We start from the raw sequence: 27,938 nt of genomic DNA, 5'->3' as shown, positions 1-27,938 counted from the left end.
CCTGCTGCAGTATATCAGGCTGGATGTAAAGTCTCCCTTTAATGCCAGTGTTTATTTTTCATGAATGCTTTTGGGGATGTAAGAGGTTAGCATGAATTGGAAACAAAATTTAAAATTACTGTGCAGAGTGAATACGAGTCTCATATGGTGGTCCCATATGGTCCAGGTTTGACACTGGTTGAGGTCTGCAGAAGTCAGTGGCACTTGGCCTAGTGAAAACAAGAGCCTTTGGGGGCGTATGGGATTGTTTTGTTTTGTTTTGTTTTGCTTTGCTTTGCTTTGCTTTGCTTTGCTTTTCTTTGCTTTGCTTTGCTTTGTTTTGCTTTGTTTTGTTTTGTTTTAAAACACACTGGAACAGCTTTGTTTTGCCTGGACTCTTTCTCATTCATGCCTGTATGAACTGTTAATCAATAAGAAATTTCTTGGGCAGAAAGATTTTATGGGGCTGCTACAGTGACCTCTTCACACCGTATTTCAGGTGGCAGTGGCCTATATGTTCTTTCTTTTTCATTTTCTTTTTTTTTTTTACCACCAACTTTGTTTTAGTCAGTACAGTGTGGATAGATGATATATTAAGCCAATGTCCCAGTCACATGTGGTCATTGACAATCTCAAGGCATTTTCTCCAGAAGTTAATCTTTCAGTTATCAGTTAGGGGAATTCAATAAATTCCTGCTTCCATAAATTCTCCCACCCTTTCAATTAAATAGGATGGCAAATTTCTAAATGCTTGGGAATACAGCCAGCTATGGTGTGCAGACTGTGGGATGACTATTCAGGTAACACTCCATTATTTGAAGCAAGAATTTTGGCCCTGCGGGACATGTTATAGGTCATTTTAAGAAGTGTAGCAAAGGCAAAACTACCATGTGCCCTCCTTCCTTTCCTTTGTCAGTCCAAGCAAAATGCCTAGATAGTACCATATTTTTGAAACCTGGCTCCATGTACAGACATGTCTGCAAGGTATTGTTGGCCATTAGAAAGACAAACTTATTTGTCATGTTTTTCCGAAGTTGTTGTGTAGTGCTGTCCATGTGGCTAACTGCTGCCCCCAGCTCACACATTTCAGTTGTGGATATAGACATTCCTTTGTGTAGCTTGATCCTCTCTACTTTGATATTTTCTAGACTAAAAACTGATGTACACATTGGAAATAGGGGCATCTCTGAAAAAGAGTTATTCGATGTTCTATACTCTGAAATCAAGCCCCTGCACGTGCCTTTCCCACAGGGATTTGCTCCCACCAGAGTGGTGTCCCAAAGCCCTGCCAGGCACACACTGTCTCGAGTCACTCCCAATGCTGCATGTCTTAGCAAGTAACCAAAGTGCTACAAAAACACTTTGTGTAATAATGTTAACAGAATTACATAATAAATGTAAAAGATGGCCACCTTTCATTCACACGTGACTGCATTTTTTGCTTTTACACTAGCAGCTATGAATTTTGACCAGTCAGGTCTTTCCAACATGCTGGTGGTTAGGGAGCCCATTTGATGGTCACCTCTCTGACCACTGTGCATGCTGTATCGTGTATTCATATGTGCAAGAATTGATAAAGGAAGTGCTAACCCTTCAAGAAAAAGGAGCCAGACCATGTGATTCATCTGCATTACTTGTAGGAGATCAAGTTGGAATAAATCAAGTCAAACGTTTTATCCTTTAGGCTTCAAGGTGTTTGATTTGTTTAAAGAGTAGCTGACACATTTCAAATGCCTGACTGAAAGCACTCCTGATAGCAAACTTTCTCTTACAGGACTTTCTAGGGAGTAAGATTGGGTGCATAACAGACTTTGGGGGTAAGTACTAGCAGACCTACACAAGCAGAGCAGTATTTGCAGATCAAGAGATAGCAAAACATACAATTTTTCCCTAAAGAAATGCTATGTCACTGAAATTTGCTTTGGATTTCTGGTTCTGTGCCTGCCACTACCATCCCTACTGATTGTTTGGAGAAGGTCCTCTGCAGATTCACATACACTCAATTGATCATGAATGAAGCTAAGAGCAGTTATTAATCTTACTGCCTGGTTGCACTCTAAACCGCCTTCTAATCCTGCCTCTGTTCTCTTAGACAAAGAATGCAGTGAGATGAAGGCAGGATCAATGCCAGCATGGAGCTGCCCTTTTTAGTAGTTGTCGTGGCAGGGTTTTATACATCAGCAACAGTGAGTAGTTCCCAGTGTACTGGGGAAGAAGGGAGGGAAGATGAATTAAAAGGGTCAGACGCTGTGCTCCTGAAGGGATGGCAGAGTCCCATCCTGACTCTTGGTCTCTGGTGAATTTTTCAGTTCCTTATATTTAATGACTGACCTAATGAGACATTACAGCCCTACTGCCCTTTGGAGATCCATGAAGAGCTCAACACAAGCTAAGAAAGGGTGCATTGTGTCTTTGATCCAATGGGCAGTATTTCACAGGCTGGCAGATTTAATAAAATCTCAGAGGAACCTCAGCTCATTTTTTAAGAGGCTTAACATTGAGTTAAAAGTTCTCTTTACCCATGCATTGTTGGAGACCATTCCCTTCTTGTGTGCTGCCAGAGGACCTGCAGGGAACTGGGGCTTCATGGGACCAGATTGGATGTAGGCAGCTGGTTAAGACTGGTTAGAAATCTGCAGGAGCAATAGCAGGATGCAAGATGCTTTCTAAGCCTTTTTGTTTCTCAGTCTTTGAAGTCATCCAGTGCCTCACATGCAATGTCACAACTTTGCTCCACACCTGAAAGGGAAGCCAAGCTACTAATAAGGCCTTTTGATCAGTAATTTTGAGCTTCATGACATGAAAAACTGTGATACCATTATTTCTAGTAATGTTATTTGTCCCACCATTAATAGTAAGTTATCCAGCTGACTTCACAATTATAAATATGAACAAGTTCACTAACACAAAACTCTTCCCTGATACAATGTTTATGGACATAGCCAGAAAGCAAGTATGAAGGTGGAGAATATCTTACAGACTGATAAATGGATCCTGGGAGCTTTAGATAGTGTCATAGTTTCTTGTTCAAAGCTGCTAATCTAATGAAAAAAAAAAAAACAAAAGGAGGGGAAGAAGAGCAGGGAGCCAGGTAGGCTGGGAGAGATTCCTTGAGCAGCAAGCTTTCTTTGATGTTCAGTGTGAGAACTTGGGAACTTTGCACCAGGAAGCAAATCACACTGTGCCATTTTGGAGTGCAGGTCTAGAGCAGGTCAAAATCAGAAAACTGATGAATACTGTGAAGTGCAGAGTTTGTTTTTGAACATCTGAACGCTTTAACCGCTACTCTGCTCACTTCTGTTATTGTTATGGAGGTGCTGGTTGTGGACTGCATGGGTAATTTCACACCAAGAATTCCAGTCTAAGCCATATATTGATCCTTCAGTCTGAATTTATATAGAACAACTACTCCTAGGAAAATGTTAGTGATTAGTTTTAAGAGAGCGAAAAGATTCTGCTTAGATTTTCAAAAGTGCTGGGTGAATACTTCCAAAGTACCAAGCACTCAAATACTACCCTTTTTTGAGAAATGAAGTGTAGGTTGCATAGTCTTTCAGTCACCACTAACTCTAGAGTAGAATCCTTTGCAAACTCAGAAGTTCACTGCTGGGTTACTGCGCACTCCCATGGATATGGCAGGCTGCTGGAGTTTTGCATTTGCAGCAAAAATGCAATCTCCACCTAAGGACCAGTAGTTAAAACCTATTGTCATTGATTGAAGTTTGGCCTTCCTGGTCAATAAATGTTCACATTCTGTAAGAAGTTTTACCATGAGCAATTAGTCAAAATTGGCACCTGAAATGATTAGAGATGGGAAAGAGAATGCTCACAACCCTGCTTTATAAGAACTTTTGCCAATGTATACACCTCCTGTAGTATAGCAGTTGAGGCCCCCCAGTTATTGATCCTTGTAAGATCCAGCAAAACCATGCTCCCTTCCTGTTGGCAAATGCAGATCCTGCAGAGATGAACAAAATACAGTCTCCACAGATATTTTTAAGATAACTTCTTTCTTGAGAGAAGACAACAAAGGAGGACAAATGCTTTCAGGAAGAAGAAATTGCTGTTTGGAACTGGTATGTCTAGGGGCATTGTTGAATATCAAGAGAAAACAAAATTAAATGAACTATTGCAAGGGAAGAGGCAGTCGTGTAAAAGGCAAAGATGATTTGTGAGATTTTGCAATAGCCTCCCAAGGGGAGCAAGGCCTTTTGCTTGAGACATTTAAAATTAGATTGGACAGAGCAATGGAAATTCAGTGTATATGTACCCCATGGGACAGAGTGGATAAGCCACTGGGTCTCCCCTTGCATGTTCCCTTACTCTTTTGTAACTCTTCCTGAATATTCCATTCCAAATAATAATTTGTTTTCCCCTGATGCCCATCCTGGTTCTCTGTTCCTCCCGTTTTCCCCTTTAAGAAAGAAGCTGTGTTTGATTCATGGTGTCAGCTATCTTCCAAGCTCTGATCCAGTCCCAGGGGTGGGAGCTCATGGGACTGATGAGGGTAGGAGTGATCAACTGCAGACTTTCCTGTTGCTGAGCTTGCTGCAGGCCTGACCGTTTTTAAGACCTCAACAGATGTTTCTGCTTAGAAACTATTGGCATCTTTATGGGCTGTTTTTTCCATAGTTCCCTCCCGGCCCATGTCCAAGCAGCAATGAATTATGTAAGACTACATTCTAGACTCTTCTTTATTATTATTTCTGTAGATGCATCTCTAAGAAGTACATCTACAGTTCTCTCTACCTAAACTTAGATGTGTCAGCTTTCTCTTTGACCAAAACACCCAGCTACTCTTAAAAACACTTATGTGCCTTTTTGTCATCTTTCAGACACAGATGCCAAAAATACAAACACTACAATCCCAACTCGTGGCTTTGGATTTAAGATGTCTCTTACTGTTCATACTAGGGTTTTAATCAATATTCCTTTTACTTAAAAGTTAACCCCTTGCTATGGAGCTGCCTGTATTTGTCTCTTACTGCTGGTACTTAGTGAACAGTAATTAATAATAACTAATGGAAGGAAATCTAGAAACTGCTGCTGGAGCTCAAACTGGCTCCAACACACATCATCCCTACCTGGTTTAGTGGTTTAGCTGTCGATTGTTAGAAACAAATGCATTTCAGACAGTCTTGAGAGGAATAAAAGCACTGAGCTGGTTTATTTGCACTGTTGATAAGCACTTGTAATCCTGCAAAATATAGGGTGTAATGTGTGCAGGGCACCTGATGCAGTCTGGGTAGTCTTAACCCTTTACCAATGTACAGCAAAACTTCAAAGCTCAAGACTGGCTAGATTAAGTTTCTTTAAAAGATGACGTAAGTAATATGTGCAAGACCACATGGAGATTACTTTGACTCAGAAGACAGAAAAATTTTCTGCATTGGAAAATTTGGCAGACTACTACTTAATTTCAGATGTACTATAGTAGCAGAAATGAACTGTTTCCTTCTTTGGGAGCACACAACTAGAAGAGACAGAGTAGTTTAGCCAGTGTGCCACAGCCGAATGTAGAATTTTCATGCAGGCCTATGTTTAGTTATTACAGCAAAGGATTGCTGTAAATCCTCTTGATGCACTTAGCAACTGAATTCCATCTGGAAGAAAAGCACATCCTTTACAGTGTTATACTCTCATTGTTCACCACCTCAGACTCTTTCTGTGACTGTGCTGCTCTGATAAGGCAGAATGCCATTGCAAGTGGTTCTCTTGGCATTTTACCCTTTCAGCAATCTAGTGGTGCTGATATAAAGTTATTGAGTGGAGGACTTCCTTTTATTTGCAGTATATGTACACTACTCGAGTAACAGCCAAGCAGTTACATGTTGTTCTACCCAAGTGCCTCTGCACTGGTTTTGCAGGACTGTGAGAGCTAAAAAAAGACTCAGTCCTGTGTTGTTACCTTGTCTGGGACTGCCTAGCAAGAGAGTCAGTGGTACTGGGGGATGTGATGTGGCTTTGGATCGCGGAGACAAGCAGGACTGGTTGTCCAGCCACTGGAGTCTCAAAAGTGAGCAGAGTGCAGTATTGTCAGTGCACACACTGCATGTGCCTCCACTGGCCTGTGTGGCCTGGGCCCACAGAAACCCTCACTGAAGTAAGCTGCATTTTTCCTCCTGAAAGTAGAATGCTGAATCTCACATGGTGAGATTTGAAACATATATAGTAGGAGAACATGAGTTAAATTGCCCCATCTTTTTCTGATTTTCAGTAGAAAATCATAAGGATTGTGAGGTCAACCAGTTTGGCATCTTTTTTCAGTAATTGCATACAACAGGTATTGTGGTAAACAAGGACTTTTTTTAATCATTAAAATATTTATTTAATGGAAGATAAAGCATTGCTAATGGGAGCAGGTATTTCCCTGGATTTGAACACAGAGTACCATTGCACTTGTCAACATTTTGTTGACTAATGTAAAGAAGACACAAGCTCTGTGCCCTAATGTTCAGAGAGCTTGACATTGCACAACCCTCTTTGTTGTACATCCTTACTGCTGCCTGGTTTTGCTGTTACCGCTAGGACCTAGTGCTCTACTGGTGAAGAGTCACCACAAACTGAAGAGACAAGATCTAAACTCAGGAATTCCTGTGCTTGCTCCCTTAGACCATGCTGTTTTCCTTAGGAGCATTTAATTCACTTCAGGATCCAGGAGACCTATGAGCCAAGCTTTGAGCCATTATCCACTAACAAAAATCTGCAATAATAGCAAATGGAGCATGTAAGCTGCCTTGCCAAGGAACTTGATGCTCTCTTTTCTGAGAGGTCTCTGTGCTGAAGGTCTCCCCAGATCTGTCCCTGTTAAATATTAAAAAAATCTCTTAGCTCCCCAGAGCCTATGGCTGACCCCCTGGTTAATGGCTTCTTGCCAGTCCTGTTTTGTATGTTATATTGTTGGCTGACACTGCATTTTTACAGTTTTGTTTCTCATGGTCTTAGAAGTGGCCATTTTAATTTCAGTAAATATATCTCTTTGCCCAGTACACAGTATTCTCCTGGCAGCTTGGTGCTCACAGACTATAGGGAGCTGTAAACAACACTGTTTATACTTTCTGCTGATACCAGAACATTAGCATATAAATAGGGGAGAGATTTAAACAGGCTAAAACAACTCCAGCCTGGCCTATTGGGAAGGGCAGACAATCTGCTTTTCACTCTCCTTGCCAAGGATGTCAACTTTTCTGTGGGACCATTGCAAGAATGAAGGGCTTAAAGAGATGGGAAGCTTTTATCTGACAAAAGAAAGGTCGATGAGCCTTAGAAATGCAGAAATACACTGAATAACAGTCTGCCTGTTGGGATTTCCTTGTAAGCCCCGTTGGTGTTAGTGTGGGCATGTGGAGGGAGGGGATTTACTTAAAAATTACCACAGAGCTGTTGGATAAGAACTTCCTTTAAATGGAACTTGCAGCAAAGTGTTAAAAATATGATAATTACACAGCAATGAGCATATTGGTTTAGAAGAAGTTGTTTCATTTACCCTAAAGAAACATATGGTGTGGTCTTTACATTTTTTAGCTGCAGAGTATTTTAAAAACATGTTACAGCTAAATACTAAATCAAATAACCTCACATATCTATCTATTGAATTACTAAAAATTCCAATCACCTTTGGCATCAGTGAAAGATAGGCACGAATGCTGCAGTCACCATCAAATTGCTTGAGTTGTTTTTTCATGCAGTTGAAGTTTGATTTTATTATTTGTCATAGAATATCTAAAGCAGGGTTAACAGGAAGATAGATACAAGGGAGAGAAGAGGTTCTCAGTTAACAGTCCGTTGGAAACCAGAGAGCAAGACAAGGGAAAAAACTAGCCAGAAATTATATTTCCAGGTGAGAAAGAGGTACTGTGGGATTGTAAAGAAAGCTGTCACATGAAGTGTGAGGGTGAAACTGTGAAACAGAACTCAACTGTGTTGGAATTTGTTGTGGGCTTTGCAGATGTGACCCAGAAGCCTGTAGACCTTTGGACAGACTTCCATTTCAGGGCTGGACAGCTTTGTGTGGAGCAGCCACTTGCCTCATTTTCCTTCTCTCTGCTGGAAGGGGGAATGTTTCTGATGTCAATTTTCCTCTTTAAAAGCAATGTAATTTTGTGTCAAAACAAGCAATTCCCATGGAATTGTAATTGTACCATCACCTTTCTGCTGCCTCTAGAAAATAGAGTGATTTCAAAGTTACATTCCTAAAACTGGTAGTAACACTGTGATTTGCACAATGTTTACTACACGGAAGTTGCTGTAGCAATGTCCTGCATAGCCACCATAAATATGGCAGTGAGCGGGGCACATGAAAAAGAGGAGGAGATGGAAACTGAACTAGCTTTTACTCCAGACTTCCACTACAGCGCTTCATCTGCATCTGCATTTGGTCTTCCCAGTGGCTTGACTCAAGTTCCTGGAGTAACTGGCAGTGGTGGCAAAACACAAGTCAAAAGGCACTTTTCAAATCAAACTGCAGTGCACACACAAGCTCGTGCCTGTGCAGTCAGGAGAAAAACCTGCTTCTTGCTTGGGGTACAAGTTGCCAGTGCTAAACCACTGCCTTTGTGGGTAGGCACGACAAGTGCACACTGCTGGGGTGGCTGCATGAGAAAAGGAGACATTTGTGTGCTGGGGGACAGTGGGTCCCAGAAGGGTAGAGACATTAGGATTGAGGACTGCAGAAGATTCTTGTATTTTAGAAAAGGCCTTGATCACAAATCCACCATATTCTCCCACAGGATTAGTTGCCCTTAGATTAACCTCATTAACAGTAATTATAAAGTCTGACACATTTCTCTGTCATTATCTCCCTTGTATCATGTCATAGGATTTCTTCCTCCTGCTTCTGTCTTTTTATCTGCCTGTTGGATTAGAGACCAGAGTTTTTCGTTATGTTATCTCTCAAGCTTTTTTCCTCCAATACAAACTGGCCAGTTTTAGCATTGCAGTGATCAAAGTTTATTATCTCACTTTTGTCAGGCAAATGTGGGATGAAAGGGACAGCTAGTTGTTGTTCAGATAGTAGCCTTAATACCACTGGGGGTAAAACTGTGCTTTGTCTTGAGGCTGGAATTGCAGTCCCATGGTTTTTATCAACCTTTAATGAGTGTGGGCCTGGAAAAATGTTCTCCATCTTACGGAATTTCTGTGTCTCTGTTGGGAAAATGGCTACAGCTCAACTGTCCTGGTGACTTGAGGGAAAGATTAATTAAGTACCAAGAATCTTGTGTTCAAGACAGAGTGGTCACCCAAAGACTTGACAAAGGAGAGGAGCTAGAAAGTGAATATACACTAATTTAATTTCTTTAAAGGATGTTGTGCCCAAATGGCAGAGGAAGGATTCTGTTCAAACCTGGCAAATGTAAAAACTATGCTGAGATGCTCTTAGCTGCTGTAGATCCCCAGCATGGAAACCAGAGTGAAACAGGAATTATGGCATTGGGACTAAGTGAGCTCCTTGATCATGCAGTCCCCATGCTGGATTTACAGTATCTCAGTGGACATTCATTTTTCTTGTGCCCAAAGATCAAGAAGCAGAGGGGAACCAGAACAATGCTGTAATCAGTAAAAGCCCAAGATGGAGAGATGATACCTGGAGCTTTGCTATATTAAATGTCCTGACCGGCTCCATAAACTCTGTTTATGTTATATATGACACGAAAACCAGAAGTTTTCCCATCTTCAGTTTGATTGTCACTTGTAACCAAGGCAGGTCTCATTTGTTCTCCCCCACCCCAAAAAAAAAAAAAAGAAAAAAAAAAAAAAAAAAAGAAAAAAAAAAAAAAAAAGAAAAAAAGCGCCCTGTTGTATATACTCCTCTCACCAGAGGGCAATGAAGTCAAATCTGTTAGTATAGGCCTGTCTGGCATTACATAAGCAATGCCCCCTGTGTGCTGAAACCCAAGAACACCACCTGACTAGGCCATAGTATTTGAATAGAAAGGTGGCACTGGGTCAGGGTGACTCCAGCACAACAGGTGGCACACAGACACACAGATAAGCAGGCTGCCCCAGTTGTCCGCAGAACAGCATGGGATGCCAGTAGGAGGACTTGGCAACAGTCACTGCGGGACTAAGTGGCATTCACACCTACTTTGTGGCAGATAAACTTATCTGCATCTCAGTAAATCTGCTTCTGAAGTGGCTTTAATAGTCTGCATTAATAAGCCAGATGCATTGCAAAAACAATGGGGTTTGGTGGCAAGGCACTTCCATTCCAAGTAATTGAATTCAACCTGAAGCACAGTTCAAGTGCAGAAAAGCAGTGAAGGACAGAAAGCCTGCAGGAAGCCAAAAGGGAAGAGAGTAGAGCATGAGCTGCTGCCTGTGCTTGGAGGATTTTAAAGAGGGTTGATGTGAACTGATCGAATCAAAAGAGAATAGGAGAGGTTAACAGATGCAAAGAACTGCATTTGTAGTGTCTTCATTTTTCCATTACCTTTCTCTATTCTGTCTAGAGTGCTGCTATTCCATCTCACAGCAATAAGCAGCTCAGCCAAGGACTGTCATTTTGTATTCTAGTCTGACCCAGTATTTTGCAGGGTGCCAAACAACCACAGTGTGGATGCCTCAACCCTCCCCCCAGCCCCATTACACAGAGGAGCATCTATGCAAAGCCTCACAAAGCCTTTCAAATGTCCTGCAAGTGGGACAAAGATAGGAGGAAATGAGATCTCTTCTCAGATTTCAAGAGTCCATTTAAATTTTATACTATGTGGGTGAACTGGGATTCTCACCAGCAGGCTTTGGGAAATGAAATTTTTGCTTTTGTACCAGCTTGACTTCAATTCAGGAGCCCCATCACAGCTACTATTTAACATTTGACTTGGAAACTGTTGGAGACAAATGCGTTTGGAGAGTGTTCTGAGGGCCAGCGACTTTCTGTGAAGCCTTGTGGCCAGGCTGCAGCTGAATCTGAGCCTGTTCTAACAGGTGATCCTATTTCTAATGAGAGAGGGCTAAGGGCAGGACAGGCTATGGAGGACCAGTTCCCATCCCCTCCTGGAGTTAGTAACAACTGAATGGTGTGTTGCCTTACAGCTCTTGCTCATACTTGTGCTGTGGTGAAGGATTTTAGCCTCTGGAGCTATTGATCCCTCAACATGCGTGAACACAAAAGGTGTATTTGCTGCAAAAGCACTGACCTGGCAAGATGGCGGTTTGGCCAGGCCAAGCTGGGGGGCACCCGCTGTGCCTTCCCTACTTGCCACTTGATAAATACCCCGCTCCTTCCCCCACCCTTCTGCCCATTTTCCACAGCAGAGAGCAGACACAAGGGGACCCTTTCATCTTGGCACATCCCCTTGCTGATTAATGTGATGCAATGTTCCCACAACACCACCACTATGCCGGCCATGTAATTAGGCAGGAGATAATGAATGCTTCAGAGACTATTCAGGCAGCAGTGCCCGCCTCCCCGCTGAACAAGCTCCTTTCTCAGCAGTGAAGCCAAGTGGAAGGAGCAGTAGCAGAAATGCCATTGGTGCCGCGCTTAATTGTGCAGGAATCGGGGGCTCTCGCAGCAGAAAATAGAGTAAGGGCCAGTGTGGGAGAGATGGGCAAGTGGATTACTCTGATATCTTGGGACCAAACTCTTTTTTGTGTCTTTTCATGTGTTTGACCTTATGGCAGGAGAAGCCTTAAATGTGCACATCTCTGGTTTTGTATGTGTGTGCCTTTTTTGTTTCAAATCATTAGGGAAAGACATCATTTAATAAGCATAGGAGTCTGTCTTCTCAGTAACCCAGAGGCAAAGATGCTGGTGCTACTTAGTGGCCTTTGAAATGTGGGAAACGCACTGGGGACACAATAGGCTTATTCTCTTTTAGGGGGCTTTACAGTTAAGCTGCCATTGTCTGGCTAACATTAGCAAGAGAGATACTCTCCTTTCTCCCGGACCTCTGTGTGGACTCTGAGAAAACAACCAATTGGTTTAAAATGCACTATCCAAATGCCTTCAGATCACGGGAGAATAAAGCCAGCAAGGAGCTGAAAGTCTGTCTCATCAGCTGGAAACCAATGAATCTACTGTCAAAGGTCTCAGCAAAAATTCAGTCTTCTGCTCAAATCGCTTTCTGCACTTTTTAATTTTGTTTGTTGATGCAAAATCTTTTTAGACCTCATACCTGACCATACTACTTACTAAATGTAGGCAGTGCAACCTGCTGTAAGCAACTGGTAAAACTCATCATAAACTGACTTCAGTAGTTATGAAAATAAAAGGGCAAATGAAGTTTTGTGCTCAGGACAAATAGGTAGAAAACAGCTGTTTGTGATCGTGATGAATCAGGGAAGCTCAGTTTCTGTGAGGATTAGGTTAATTTCTGAGCAAAAGGTCATTGGAGGGTGGAGTACATCAGAAAGAGGAATTTACAAGTTATAAAATAGAACAATTCATATGCACACTCACATTTAAGCCTGCTTCACTCCAACAAGCTCTAAAGCCGTAATGTGTCCTTTTGTAAATAAGTACGTTCCCAGGCAGACCCACTGATCACCCTCCTGAAATAAGTGACAGACTCTTTTGTGCATCCCTTCTTGAATGACAGATGGATGCAAGTTATATTACTCTATTGCTTAAACACATTTTCTAATTTATATATAATGTGTTGCATGTTACTGCTGTGCATTTTCACTCTGCATCAGAAAATTCTTAGGCTTTCCTAGTATCTATAGTGTCAAGAGATTTCCCTGAAAATCTTATCCTCTTGCAAAGTAATAGTAGAGTTGTGACCAAAAAAAGAAAAATATGGCAGGGAGAACAGCTCTTACAAAAGAAAATAAATTCCACTGACATCTTCACAGGGCTGCCTGGTAGTGTGCATAGTCCTGTGCCTCCATGTCATACAAACTCACTGCACTCATTTGTGCCTTGCCGTTGTGTCCCGAAGCAGATGCAGGTCGTGTCTCACTGTAACCCCCAGATCATGTGTCATTCATTTCTCCTCCCTCTGTCACATGCACAAACACGGCCTACACACTCTATGTGTGAAACAGAGAAGGGAAACAGATGACACGTGATGAGAGCATTACAGTGCTTCCAACATTGATGGTCAGCATTTTGTTGGAGTCAGGGACTCAAAGGTTAAGAGGCAAAAAAATGACTGAGGAGCCCCGTTGTTCATGCCCAGAAATGGGAAAGAACTCTGTACTGAGAGGAAGTTCAGATGTTTTGTCTATGTTATTTGCTGGCATGGAATAATGCTTTAACACCAATCTAGGCCAGTACTACTCTCAGCATGATGTCCTCCAGAGGAACATAAAGACAGTGTCAGCATTTACTCTGATTTCTAACCTGGACTTATATTAAAGAGTGCTATTCCTGTGAACCAACCAGGCTGAGGTAAAGGTATTTGATTATCTTACTGTCAGCTTGAGGCAACATCCTATAGCAGTGAGCATGTCCAACAGGTTTCAACAGGAATGAAAATAAGTGCAAGTCATGCGGGATCTATGAGACCACCTTACTCTCAGAGTGGGGTATCTCATTGTGATATCTTTCTTCTCTCTGCCTAAGTTAACAAAGCAAATTGCATCAAACTCCAGCAAGCACTGCACATCTGGGAGTGGGTTTTCCAGGACAAAAGCCATTCAGTCACCAAGAGTTCAGTGACATGACCTTTCTCAGAGCAACCCACAAAGAGATTGGCACTTGTAGAATTATGTGATTTTGACAACATCTGGAGTTCAGTTGTGTCTGGTAAAACAGATGTTTCACTTCTGCTGATCACAAATTTCTCCCCATGTTCACCATTTTAGTTCTGTTTCAAGTAGTATTCAGCCAAGAAATGAACATGAATTTGCTTGGAACCTGTTCCAGAGAATCTGATATGTGAACTTCAGAATGTTTTGCTGCTTTACTTGCTCTTGACAAGTTCTGAAACCCATCCGGATCTCTAGTTGGGATGGAATCTCTTTTGCGTTTTTTTTTAATATCAGCCCAAATGATGTGAGGACCATCCCAGTGAAACATTGATATTGTAGTAGGAAGAAAAAAGGTACAGAGAGAGTCTGTCTGTGTTTCACTTGCTGTTACTCTGACAAGGAAAGAGTAATGCAGCAACCTACACTCACAAATTGTGCTAAACCTGGACCATATTCTGGTCTTATTGGGAAGATAAGTTAGGTAAGAATAATGATACTAAGTAGCACCACAATCACGGAGGTTTGCTGGGCTCTTGCTGTGGCTTGTGTGTAGACTCATAAGTTTCTGCAGACAGAATGGAGTGTGTTAAGAAGTCAATAGCATAACAGTTCATAATTCAATTTACATTTGCTTTGCATTTTACTCTTTTAATAAGAGTGAAAAGCCAAAAGAAGCTCTCTTCTGGTACAGCATAAGAGGTTCACCAACCATTTCTGGACTGTTTTGGAGTTGAACATCAAAACTGGCACAAGAAATCAAACCAGGAGAAGGAGGCACAACCAAAGTACATCTCCAGCAAACCTCAGCACCTAGGGCAGTATTCCCACACAGGTCTGAGCAGGTGTGGGAACAGATGCCATTTGTGCCAGGTAGAATGCTGTGACTGTAAGGTGACAATTTTGCTGGGAAACAGAAGCGAGAAAAGGGAGCAGCAAGAGGCCTGGCATGGTGCTGAGCTCAGTCCTGACTCTGCACCCCAGCTCTGGCATCGGTACAGTCCTCTGGCCCTGTGCTCCCTGTCCTCCCATGCCCAGCCACATGTGAAACTACTGACTCACACCCATGACCCAGAACAGTCTTGGTATTACCTGTGTTTGGTTCTCTATGCAGCACTGCATGGTCATCTTCTTGTACAAAATCCTCTCTATTAAATGCTGCAGTTCCTCTGTCCTAGCTTTGCATGACCACCCATTGCCCAGCTGAAAAACATATTTCTACTGCTACTAAGTACTTCCTACTAGTCCTTCTTCCTCCTTCTAACTTCTCAGTGTAAAACTTTCCTACCTTACAATCAAACTGAACCAGGAAGAGGGCTGTTGGAAAAAAATCAGTGGTTTTAGATAAGCAACTGCATACCCAGCTGTAGCAAGGAAACAAAAGGGGGGCAAAAGCAAACTTATAGCCAGCTTCTGCACTTGCCAGCCACAACAGGCAGGTGTTTTGCCAGAGCTGAGAGCTCATAAATAAGGAGACACTAAAGAGTTAAAAAGATTTTCATGGAAAGCCAGCTGATGAGAGAAGGAGAAAAGAGGAGGAGCAATCCTCTTGTACACAGATTTTCCAGATCCTCCAGAGATCAGTAAGCCCCAGGATGCTTTTCTTTTAGAAGTTTTAATGTAGGTGGTTGGAATCTGAATAGATAATGATTTACCCTAAAATTGATGTATGGTGACAGGATATAACTTGTCATAGCAATCAGAACTGCAACAAGTGACTGAAATTCAACCCTCGGATTCAGCCTAAAATTCAGCCTGAGTGAATCTTGCAGTCATATTCAGAAACAAGTGGTTATTTCTGTGAGTTATTAAGAATCTGAGATCTGACAAGGTACAAAAATAGCTCTGATGTGCACCTATATATGTCAAACTTGTACATATCTTTACCAGTTCTTGGTCTCCAGCCTTTCTCTTATTTAATTTCATCTCATTACCTAAAGATATGCCCCTTGTGCGTTTATTTTTTTAATGAAATGCTAGCTTTATTAGAATATCAGCTCTGTAGGGGTTGCCAGGACATATAAAAAACGACAGCCATAAACTATGTTCATTATTATTGCAGTGCAATGCCAGGTCTGGTACTGCTTCCAAAAAGTAGAAAAGGGAGACCAGAACTTAACATGTCCCTGACCTGTCCAGAGGGACAAAACAGAGAGCTTTTATTTTATTTGTTTCTACAGTGACTCAGTGTGTAGTAACTGGGTTAAAGTCCACTTAGAAACGAATAGAACAAAAGGCCCCCTGTTAGTGCTGGACATTTTCCCTCTTCAGATATCACCAGAAGGATTAAAAAAAAAGGAAAAAGAAAAAGAAAAAAAGCCCTCTAACAGAATGCAGGAAACCACAAGCTTATGGGAATGTAGCAGCACTTTGGAAAGGAAAACACTGCCTCAGACTTTCATCTGCAGAGCTTGTGCTTTTTTCCCTATTTTTTCCTTACCTTCTTTTCATCTCCTTACAGCTAGAAGCATTTGCCAGGTCAACACACAGCCTGGAGAAAAGGCTGGTGGAGAGAGCAGTTAAGTTGCATGGAGCCATTGCCAGATCCCAGATAGAGAGGAAAAAAATTGGCTTGTGCAGATCACTGTAGTCTGCAAGAGGACTCAAGCATAGAGAGAGAGCGCTTTGGTGCAGCTGGAACTTGCAATAGTTACTTGCCAGACTGAGGGTCTTAGCAGGGTCAGAATCCTGGATCCTACCAGGGGGAAAGGGATGTTTTAATAATTTATATTTGGTATGTCTAGTAATTTCTTTTTCTATTTTTAGCTTAATGACATCTGAGTAACAAATTACATAATGTTATCTAAGACTATAAAAAATAGCTGAAATGCTTTCTGTATTACATTCTAAGTTATTGTTATGACATGCCTATATTTTTGTTAAAAAGTAAACATTTTCCAGCAAACATTCACTGAATTTCATTAATTTTCACTTCAGCTTTTTCCTAAGGAATGTGAACAGGCAGTAACAGGGAAAGTATGTTGAAATTTTATTTTGCATATAAGAACAATCACTTTATTGAATCTTCCAAAACTTCACAATCCCCACAACTCCCAAATCTGAGGAAAATTGCAGCTGTCTAAAATGAAATGGGAAATTGAAATTAAATATTATTTCTTGCCTATAGCTTTAGCTATTATGATGATGCTGTTTAGTACCAAAGACCATGTTAATTTTTGTTAGGTGAGCTTTATGTTGACCAGGGATCAGGGAAACAGCTTGGTAAAAGGTGTAGTGTTGGGTGTAAGGGAAGAATGGGAATGCATAGCCAGAGCTGTACCACATAAGCCAACTGTTATTTTAATTTCCACTGGTGCAGAACCATAATCTCCGGTGGTAAGCTTTTGAGTGACTTGACCAAGACCGCATTGCACATAAGTAGTTACTTTATTTAGTTAGCTGACTGATTCCATGCTGAGTTAGAGAGGTTTGTCTTTTGTGTTCACAGTTAATAGGTAATCAGAGTCGACCTTGCCATGCCTATTTCACTGAGAACTGATGACACCAAGCAGAAAGTTCAGTCTTTCAAACAATTTCTGTTGTTAATACTATATGAATGAGCTCCTTGTAGAAGCTGGTAATGTGTTATGTACAGGGTCTCCTCTCCAGGTCATTTGGGCTGGTTTCCGTATAAGAAAAAAGAATCAAAAATCAAATGACTGGTTTTCATTCAGTGTGAAGTGAGTTATTCCAGATCCTAGTGGAAAAATTATCTTCAGAAAAGCATCTGAATTTTGCTTCTTAACCAGCATTTTCATTAAAATAATAAAGTTCAAATACTTTGTTTTCTTACACCAACTCTCCTGCCTTTGTCCTCTCTAGACTGAAGAATTTGAGCTCTCCCACCCTTTCTTATATGCTAGCCCCTAACCATTTTAGGGTCCCCCCACTGGACTTCTCTTCAGCTTGCAAATGTCTTTCTTGCAGTGTATGCAGTGAACTGGACACAATATCCCAGTCTTTGTTGACTAACACATGGTTAAAGGCTATTTTGCCCTTAGTGTGATCACAGCTGGTTACAGTTGAAAGCATATTTTAAAACCCTGTCCAGAGGTAGAAAATTAAGCCTGACTAGCCAGGGTGTATTAAAACACAATTGGAACTACTTACACTGAAAAATTCCAACATCTTACAACATGTGCTAACTAATACACTATTTAGCACTTAGATAAGAAGCATGACTCTTCCTACCTGGATAGTTTTAAGTCCAAATCTGAGGAATTATTGTAATTTAAATATAACAGTTAAATTTAGCATCATCCCAGTAAATAGATGTTGTAACACAAATCGTGTTCTAGTGTATATGTGCTAACCTGGAGCACATTTGGTAGCTAGTTGTTTATTACATGATGCACTTCAATTTCATCTTTATGCATCAATCATCCAGTTGGAAATGGAAATGTGCTGCTGGTTCATAAGGGAGAAGGCTCTCACAGCTCTGGTAACAGGGGGTAACTGGAGCACATCATTCCCCAACCCCAGCTAGCAGCTTCCCAGATGAATATGCTGTGCTTGAGTTTCTGCAGCCAAGCAAAGCAAACAGTCACGCTGCTTTTGTGGCACTTGAAGCTTTTTATTCCAGTATCACAGCAAAAATGGCAAACACTCAGAGAAGTCAGGCAGGGCAGGGAGGCTGCATTTCCAGGATCTGTAACCCCCTTTTCCCTCATTCCCTTTCAAATTGTTTGCAAACCCCAAGTCAATTTTTGTGTTGGCCATTTCAAATTAAATGTGTTGTGGTGGTGTATGTGAAAGGCAGCAAACTGCAAGAATGAGGCTTCAGCAATATAATAACAAACCAGCAAACAGCCTATGAAGCCAGGGACAGCCCTGCAATAAACTAGTGTATCCAGAGCTGTAATCACAAGTGACCTAGCAATAACAAATCAGTGCATGCCTGTGGGTGTGGGAGAGGGATGAGCAGAAGTGAAAGAGATACATCCCCAGAAGGGCAGAGAAAGAGAACAGAAATATTGAGGTTTGGAGGAGGTAAACAGGAGGAGCATGTACTTGGATTGTGTTGTTTGTGCATGTACATTCTAAGCAGTTGAAGTTAAATCTTTCTTCCTGTTTCCTACAGCATGTGGAATTTCATGCATTCGCCAAATGTTGAAACAGGAGCAAAACCCAGCATCAGTTCCTCTTGAAACACAATTAAAGCTGCGTGAAAACAGCAAATGGTTAATAAACACAGTATTGGAGTTGTTATTGGCAGGCCAATTGTGGTAGTAGTGAGGAGCCAGAGGTAGGATGTCATAGGGGGGTAAAACTAAATCAAAAACAAAATGGAAGTTTACAGAAGTAAATTGTCAATATGGTTAGTTTTAAAGGGATGTTGTTAAATATCAAACAATGCATAACAGAGATGTGTTAATGAATTGCAGTCTTTCCAGTGACAGAATCAAGTAAAATTGTAGATGTGGAGGTATGATTCTCTTGCCATATAGTTGAAAGGTCATCTCGCAGCTTGCAAGACTACCTTCTTGGATGTAAATAAAATGGAGCTTTGGTTAGGACTGCTGTGTGTCTCCCAGGGACAAGGAGTGGCTGAAATAGTAAGAGAAGAGTGGACATCATTCAAACAGAGTGATTCATGACTCTGTGTGTTGTCTGACCGGGGGAGAGACAAATGTGTCAATGCAAACAGAACTGCTGCTTCACAATCCTTACTGAGGTTTTTTTCCTGTGACCCCTTTGGGGCCATGTTGGTGCACAGCCTGTGTGCTGGAGGCTGAATTGTTGCCAAGTGCACTTAGTATTTAAAGACATTAATAATTTAGGGCTGTCTGCCACAGCTTCATTTCGTGTGACTGGGGTTTCTGACCTCCCCAGGCTCTAATTCCCAAAAAGTAAGGGCCTGGAGAGCACAAGGACAAGGCACAGAGAGTGTTCAGATGTGGAACATCCTGCTTGTCTGGGTATGACTATGGACTCCAGGGAGAGCCTTCCAAAGGGACTAAGATTTAGTGTTTGGCAAGGACAAGAGTTACTTTACTGGAGTCCACTTTTTGATCAAATGTCTTCACCATGTTGTTGTTGTGGAGCCAGAGTGGTTAGGGGTCAAAACAAACATTGTTCTGCTTGCTTCCCATATCTTCCCATGGCTTTTAAGGAGGTTGATGAGTTGTTGGGTCTCTGCCACGTAAACAGAGCCTGTATGTAAACAGAGTACTATCTGGTGTGTCCTTAGCCACTGCCAGGCTCAGAGGGCAATAGAACCGACTCAGAAGACTCTGATGGAGGTAACAACAATGCTGGGGTTTACAGCAAAGGTCAGGGACAAGAGAGCAGCCCATCCTTGGGGAAGGCCATAAATTGTTGCAAGTTCAGACTAGGGAAAGGAGCAAATGGCTGTGTTTGTTTTCTCCTTTCCTTCCAGGGCTGACTTGGGAGGCTGAGTGATTGAAGTCACTGTATATTGAACCTTACACATTCCAGAGAGTGTACTGATCAAAGCTATCCAGGGACATTGGTTGTGTGTAACTGGGAAGTGGTGCCTGGTGTGTGTGTTGTCACATTAAAGGCTTTTTTCTCCTGAATCAAATTTGGGCACTGTACTGGCATAGGACTCCTTCCTTCTCCACCCTGCCCAGGCCAGCTGGCTCATGGGTCTAGAGTTTGGCAGATATGTTTTGGGCTGGGTGCATATCAACAGTGTCCACCCTCTCTTGAAATTCTTAGTTTTACTTCAACTGCCATTGAAAGAGTGGAGTTATTTGTGCAGAGGACGAGGGGAGCTGGAAAGAAAGAGGAGGTCAATAAGTGCAGCTTTGAGCACACATGCAGACCTCCTCCATGGAGGGTGACAGGAATGACAGAAATGACAAGAGCAGTGGGTTTGCCGTGTGGTGCTGATAATAGGCAGAGAGCCAGAGCCTCTCCCTGAAATGGCACAGGAGAGACAAGCCCAGGATCCCTCTCAGTGTGGGATGGCTGGCTGAGAGGCCAGTCCTGGCAAGGCACATCATTGCCCTATACTTTCACAGCCAAAGTTGCCCCCTGTCCCCTGTGACCTGGGAGAGGTGCATGCACAGTGGAGTCTGTGCACCCAAAGGCTCCCAGCTTCCACTACTGCCAAGTGAAGGAAGCCAAAACTGGCTTTGCTTTGTGGTGCCAGGATGCAGCTCAGAGGATGTGCATATATTTTTCTAAGCTACGTGAATTGACACAGCAAACAGTCCCAGCATGGGAGGAAAAGGTAAAACATAGTGACCCCATTTCAAAAAAAAAACCTCATCCATCATGCAGAAAAGTTAGTAAAAAGCATGACGATTAAATATGTGCCAGCAAATAGCTTCAAATCCTAAGTCACCCATGCCCAAAAAAATGCAGTGCCTGTGCCCATTTGGGGGAAAAGATAGTGCTTCATGTTTTTTTCTTTCACTCTGTGCAGCCTCTGAGTCCTCTACAGCCAACTTGCTTCTTTTGACTTCCTTACCAGAGGCAAAAAGTTAATTTCAGGAAGAAGAATTTACCTCTCTTTGGATGACAAAAATTATAGGGAAAAATTCCAGTGTGCTTGGCAGTATTTGGAAAGAAGTTGTTAAATCCCAGCTTTGCATCCTGAAAATTAGCGCTCTGATAACCAGGACCTGTAGTATCTCAGGTTCAATTCTGTAGGTAGCACATTTTTGTTGAATTTAGCAGTTGCCCTCAGGAAAATGTTTTGTCAATTTCCTTTTAATTCCCATATCCTTATTTTTATTTTGTTTCTGTTTCTCTTTCCCCTAAAGCTAAAGCAACAGATTCAGAGCTTTAACTTTTGGGAGTGTGAGACACATTCAGATTTCTAATGGAATTAAAGCAGCAAAATAATGGGTTAAATCAAAACATGCACAAACCAAAACATTCCTCTTTTCTAAGAAAGTTTGGTTCCAGATTCAAACATATTTAAATTAAATTCTTGTTTCTGCTGCTAGTCAGAAACCATGGAGAGATAAATGAAATCATATGGGGGAAAAAGGGAAGCAGAAAAAATGTCAATGTAACAATGTTTGGCTGCTCGTCAGGGAAGGAAAGAGAGGAATATTTCTGTCCACTCTGCTTTGCAACTGGCTAGGTACACTAACTTATTTTGTTTTCTTCTGAATGAGTTGACTTTTGCAGGAAACAGACTACTGGCATGATCTGGTACCAGAAGCCTGTGTTATTGTCTGCCTGGCCTCTCTTACTGAGCGGATCCAACAGGGCTTTCAGCAAAAATGCTGCCTGCCTCCGTGGTGTTGAGCTCGGTTAATAGAAATGATGAGCTTGTGTAGGAGCTGTTAGGAAGGCCTCAAGTCTTACTGTGACCAAAGTCTCACAAGATTGTGAAAAGCAGATTGTAGACAGGGTGATGACAAGGCCAAAGAATGGGCCTGATGGAAGGAATAGGTGGCAGGGGAGAGGGAGAATGGATTTGCTATGTGCTTATCCTGGACAACTTCGTGTAATCACATGAGGTTTCCATGAGGGAAAATTAAATTCCAATTATTTGTGTTTCAGTGAAAAGGAAAGAGAAAATCTGGTGACAGGAGAAAGTTCCATGTGTTGGACTGGAGTTGAAAGCAGTATACAGATGATTCCTGTCCTAGGCCTTGGTTTGTTTATGGGGTGGTACAAAGCACTCGAACCCCACTAGTTCCCCCAGCACATTCTCAGGGTCACAAGAAAGGTGAAAGAGTGCCAGAAGTGCACCTTCAGCCTGAGTGGACAAGCATCGTGGTCTTGTTACAGGAACAGCAAGACTTGAGATCCAGAGTCACACAGTGGGTCTGATTGTCTCTTGTGACTACTGTACAGGGCTGTGACTCCATCAATAGCAAAAGATTCACTCTGACTTGTGACTGTGTGTGAAAGAGGTGTTAAGCCAAGGAAGTCCATAGCAGAGCAGAGCACACAGCTGAGGACTTCAATGGCCTAGAGCAAATTTGTGTTGTGGCATTGTATTGTTGCTTTTGTCTGTTTTGGAAAAAGTGCACCCACACTTTGCAGTGAGCAAAACCTTGACAGCGTTCTCACCTCCCTTGCACTGCATCAGCTGGCACCTCCTCTCTTGCTCTCTGGGCACACATTCTCCTTGCACGAGAAACCATGAACATTGAGGCTGCACTGTTGCAAACAGAGCAACACACAGTCACACCAGTGGGGACAAAGTGCGGAGCCCTTTCCTCCCCCTGCTCCCTCTCCTGGGACAGACGCCATCAGCTGTCTGTTACTGCAGGTTACCATGAGCCTTGTCCCTGGCTCTCCCAAAGTGCATCTTAAGTTTCTGGCAGCCGGGCTTAGAGGACCCAGAAGCAGATCTCCTGCCTGCTTCGGCAGCTCCACATCGTGCCTGCCTAGGGCTGACCTTCCCTGCCCTCCGGCCTCTGCCCATGCCTCTCGACCTGTGGGATTATTCCTGCTGTGCCTTCACCAGGAGAAGGCCCCTCAGCTGCTGCTGTAGTGCTGAGGGTGAGAGAGGAAAGAAGAAAATCCCCCTCCGATGACTTGCTTTTGGGCTGGACAGAAATCAACACCCTGGGCACAGTGTTGAAGTGCCATTGGAAAAGAACTGTTATCCCTCTGTGCACTCACCTCCCCCAGGCTGCTGTTTTCCCCCCCACAGCATGCTCAGCTGCCCTATTTCCAGCCATGAGGGCCCTTACGAGACCAAATTCTGCCCATCCTGCCCTGTTTTTCTAGCTATGGTCTGAAGGACGGGGCTGGAGTTGGGATTTTAGCTGGAGTTTATCCTTGCCCAGTCCCCATCTCTTGAAGGGCTGGCTGCCAGGAATGGGACGAGCCGCTTCCTTGGTTACTGCACCACAGGCCACGGGTGCTGCAAGGGGGAAGCAGGGGGGATTTTTGTTTGTTTGTTTGCTTTTCCCTGAACCGTGAAGCTCTGGGCAGTGCTGAAGGCAGGATACAAGACCTGACAGACAGGATCTGGTTTTAGCCCATTTTCCCTCCCCTCTCCCGGAGGAGTGGGGCTTGTGGCCCCAGCAGTCTTTCAGGCCCTGCCAGCGGGGGAGTGAGAACTAGGCCCACGGATTGCATCAGGAGTCTTTTTTCTGGTCATGCTGGTTGGTTATAATGAGAAAATACTCCAAATTCCTAGTGAAAAATCCTTTCTTCCTTTCATTATTACTGGGCCAGACAAGCTAAGCTATCACCGGAGCCCTGAATGGTGGCTGGCTAGTAGTGCGCGCAGTGGTGCCAGGGTGGGAGGCAGGGCTCCTGAATCCTCATCCCAGCATAGCTCTGTGGTTTTTTATATAAACCCCAAAAAATCAGCTAGCTCATTGTACATTCTGTCTGAACATATCTGGGCATGAAACAGGATCAGTGATACAATCCCGAGCGTTGTTTAAAAGCTCAGTTAGCTAAGTAAGTGAAAAAGACCTCGCAGTGAAAGATGCTTAAACACAAAGTGGTGGGACTGTCTCAAATTTCATTTGTGAGCAAAGTTGCTTTCAGATACAGGAGCGAGTACCTTAAAAATGTCCTTTTTTTAAAAAAAATTCCTCTTTCTCATGTTTTACAGACATTTAACTTATGTTCTAGACAGTAGGTTGGATCCAAAGCAGATGAAGACTTCAATTCACTGAGGCATTTGTAGTGAGGTGTGACTGGAAGTAGTCAGTAATGCAAGTTTTTCTTGAGAATGTACTGGTTAAATCTTATTGGTAGACTGTGAAATGTAAACAAATTAATATTTAGGAAAGATTTTATGATTTTTCAGCTGCAAAACTGAGTATATGCTAACTGGTTAATAGACTTGTCATTGAGGCATGAAGACAACCTGTCTAGTCCTCACAGGCACTGAACTGAGGGGATTCGTCTTCATTTATGTCTGACTTGATTATCTTCGCTTTTTTCTCAGAGTTTTTTTTCATACTTCTTTTCCGTCTTTTTTTGGTGATTTAGATTATCACTTTAGCTCCTGGGAACTCTGAGAAATAGGTTTTTTTCTTCTTAGGAGAGAGACACTAAATTTCTTTCACAATTGGTTTGAGCAATATGAAATCAGCAGCGACACTAAAGTACTCATTCTCACTATGGGTGCGCTTCATCTGTGGGGGTTTTACTTCAAAGCATAATGAAGAAGAGGATCCAGGATTAGTGTATATATTATGTTGCCAGTTTCTGTCCTGTTATGTAGAGGTAACCTTCAACTCTTTTCCTGTATGTTTCTCATTGTCCTTTTTATTTTTGGTTTCAAATCACAATTTTTCCATACTTTTCTTTAAATATTCTTCCTTCTCTAAATATTTTTAAAATACTCATTAGCTTCTTAATAATCCTCTTAGATAAGTAAATGTCTTTCAACTGTAAAATCTTCTCAAGGTGGGAAAAGTTAGGTACAGAATATTAAAAAATATGATTGCTTAATGAACTCGAACATGCTTCAAAACTTTTAAATAACTTTTCATGTCAACCTTTGAGCATTCTTTAAATGAAAAACATCAACTGTGTGACAGTGAGCAAGGAGCAGATACTGAACGTAGTCATTTTGGAAGTAATCCCTGGGAATTCCAAATACCCATCCTAGCTCCAGACAGCCTGAAGGTCATGTTTTATATTGCAGTATTTCCACTGATTTTTTAAATGGTTTTGAGACATTTCCAAATGCCTTGATTGGAAAAGGTCCTGCTAAAGGCTGAAGCTTGGATCATCACTATTAAGATATAAGAACATCATGGAAAAAAATCCTATCATTCTTCCTTTTGATGCATATATAGCCACTATCAAAATAGTATCTGAGCATCTCATACATATTTAAAAATAGAAATAACAATAACAAACCTTCTGTCTCTCTTTTCCTTCCCAGTCTGTAAGTGAAATAGCTAGATTTGTTCAAAGGGCTTTTTCCTTGTGGGTTCTAAATATTTAGTTGTGGTTTTCTACAGTTTATCTACTGTTCCATTACTCCATTGAGAGGAGGAAAAAAAGATGCCATTTCCATTATTTCTTAGAACTCAAAAAGCCACTGTGTTATTTGTTCCCTCTACTGATTCCCATGTAGAACATCACCAACACCATTCCCAGAGCTGTGCATTCATGACTTTATTGATGCATAACCAAGGATGTTTTGGCAGGATTCAGTGTTCTGTAAGCCACATGTGATGTTAGAGGAAGGCTATTATATAGGAAGGCTGTATATGTTAATTGCAGCCATGCACAGGATGGGTCTGGAAGTTTAACTGTAGAATATGTTTGAGAAATCATTATATTCCCTTATTAATAATCTGTGAACTTGATACAGTAACATCATGTTACACAAGGGTCATTTTTCTCTGTTCTTTCTCTCTTTCTGCACTCAATATAAGCACACTGTTTTAATAATCATCTTGATTTTTCATTCAAATTTCTGCTTTCTCCTTTGAGACAACAGTGCAGCTCCATATTTTCCACATTATTATTGTTTAAAAAGCAGTGTAGAGGATTGCAAAGGAGTTTCCTGAAGCTACTGTAATTTATGGCCACTGTTAGCACTTCTCCTGACAGAGTTTTGAAGATTCATCCCTTTTACATGTCAAACTTCTTATAATTATGTCCCTGAAAAAATCTGAAGGCCTTAAATTGAACAGTTCACTTGTGCCAAGAGAGGTGCCTTGTGATTAAGTAACCAAGAAGCTGCATAGAAAGTGAAATCAAAACTCTTTAAATCATCCCAAATGCAGTACCTACTGAAAGTAAAGCTTGAGGCCATAAAAGTGCACATCACACTGTGATGCCAGCCCTCAGAGTTGTACACTCCCGTGTCCACAGCCTTGACTAGAATGGGGCCATGCTCCTTAAGTCACTGTGTAGATCAGCTTTTCTTGACTGTCATGATTGTTTCCATGTCCTACACCTGACCTTGAAGCTTTGTGCCACTGTAACAGGAGCCTGTTCTTTGAACACAGCACGATAATTGCTGGTGTGGCTAAATTTCACCTCTTCTGGGAGCATCACCTCTGTTTTTTTGCTGAGCTGAGGAATTCAGATGTCTGGGATATGGTGCTATCTGTTGTAAAGTGAAGGCAGTATGTAGTTAGGTGTCATAAATGCTCTCCTGGCATCCAAGGGTGCTGTCTCTCACACATTTGTACATCTTATGATATGGGAAAGATAACTGAGTCACGTGGGCCTCTGTGGTTGCAGAAGTGTGTTAGTGTATCATGACCCTTTGGGAGGAGAAGGAATGTGAGATGAGTCTTGGTCTTTTACCTTCACATGCAGCTAAGTGTTAAAGAGAGGCAGTAGCATTTTGTGATCATTAAAGCTAAAGACTGCTGAGAAATGCTATTATGTGAGTACTTTGCACCCCTTTCCTCATAGTAAAAAATAAATTTCCATAGTAAAAAATATTTCTCTTTCAGAAGTTTCACATTATTTCCAAGTTGCACAATCTAGCAGTAGGAAAAAGTAATTATGAATAACACAGAAACAGTCCTGTTTCAGAAATAGGATGCAGATATTTGTCCGAATGTATCATCTGCAGTACATTTTATGAAATATTGACTTTCCCGTAAGAACCTCTGTGATGCTTCCAGTTCCCTTTTACCCTTAAAAATGTCACATTTTCTTCTGCTATCCAAAGAAGGATCTCACAGCTAATAACAGTTTTAAAGAACTATCAGTGTTTAAGTGGAAACTTCAAAAAGTGCTTTTCTTTTGTAAGTTAGTTCTGCCAATATGACAATTTAACTGTCATTCTTCAGTGAAAATACCTATAGTTTGGAAACAGGATATCTTGCTTATGTCTCTGTGCTTCTGGTATCTAATAATATAGGTTTGATTTGGGAAATGATTCTCCCTCTTCTTTACAAGTTCAAGCACATACAAATATTCCAGACATTTGGGATTCCATTTTGGGATATATTTTGAAATCATTCTCACTATAGTAAGAACCTTTAAATGACTTACAGACTTAGGTTGGTGGCTTGGTTTGCCTTTACTCTGGCCTAATTTTCCCTCATCTTGCCACAGCCTTACCTGCCACTGTGTACACTTTCCCCACCACTGCAATAACCTTCACCTTTTACCTTCCTTTCTCTCTGCCCATCTAATTCCAGACACCAAGCACTTCCTCTCTACCTACAGGACAAATTCTGCTTTGTTAAGTAGTTGGAGTATGGGAGTAGAAATTTCATGAGTAATAATGCTACCTGACACCCAAATATTGGTCAAGATGCTTTAACTTTTGTCTCTTGTTTCGCTGGGTGACTAAGCAGCAAAAATAATTTCTGGCTAAATGTGGGCTTAATTAGATGTTGGCCTATGAGCTACTAGCATTAAAAATACAGGCAACAGTATGGGTACTGGAGAGTTTAACCACAAATATCTCTTTCAGTGCCTCTCTTTTTCTTTTAACTTAA

At 41.8% G+C, this 27,938-nt stretch overlaps 1 protein-coding gene and 1 long non-coding RNA gene across 9 annotated transcripts in view; one reads left to right on the top strand and one right to left on the bottom strand.

Annotated features, from left to right (window-relative positions):
* LOC134551298 (uncharacterized) overlaps window positions 1-16,239 on the bottom strand; it is a 52,211-nt gene extending 35,972 nt beyond the window's left edge. The window contains exon 1 of the long non-coding RNA XR_010080556.1: window positions 16,052-16,239. This is a non-coding gene — a long non-coding RNA (uncharacterized LOC134551298). The remainder of the gene's footprint in view (window positions 1-16,051) is intronic.
* The window catches only part of RAD51B (RAD51 paralog B), a 431,141-nt gene that overhangs the window by 323,268 nt on the left and 79,935 nt on the right, over window positions 1-27,938 (top strand). The gene's annotated exons all lie outside the window — the stretch shown is intronic.

The sequence above is a fragment of the Prinia subflava genome, chromosome 5, assembly GCF_021018805.1.
Source record: "Prinia subflava isolate CZ2003 ecotype Zambia chromosome 5, Cam_Psub_1.2, whole genome shotgun sequence".
In the NCBI taxonomy this organism is placed as follows: domain Eukaryota; kingdom Metazoa; phylum Chordata; class Aves; order Passeriformes; family Cisticolidae; genus Prinia; species Prinia subflava.
Note: the sequence above shows the minus strand (reverse complement) of the source record. Positions and strands in the feature narration are given on the sequence as shown.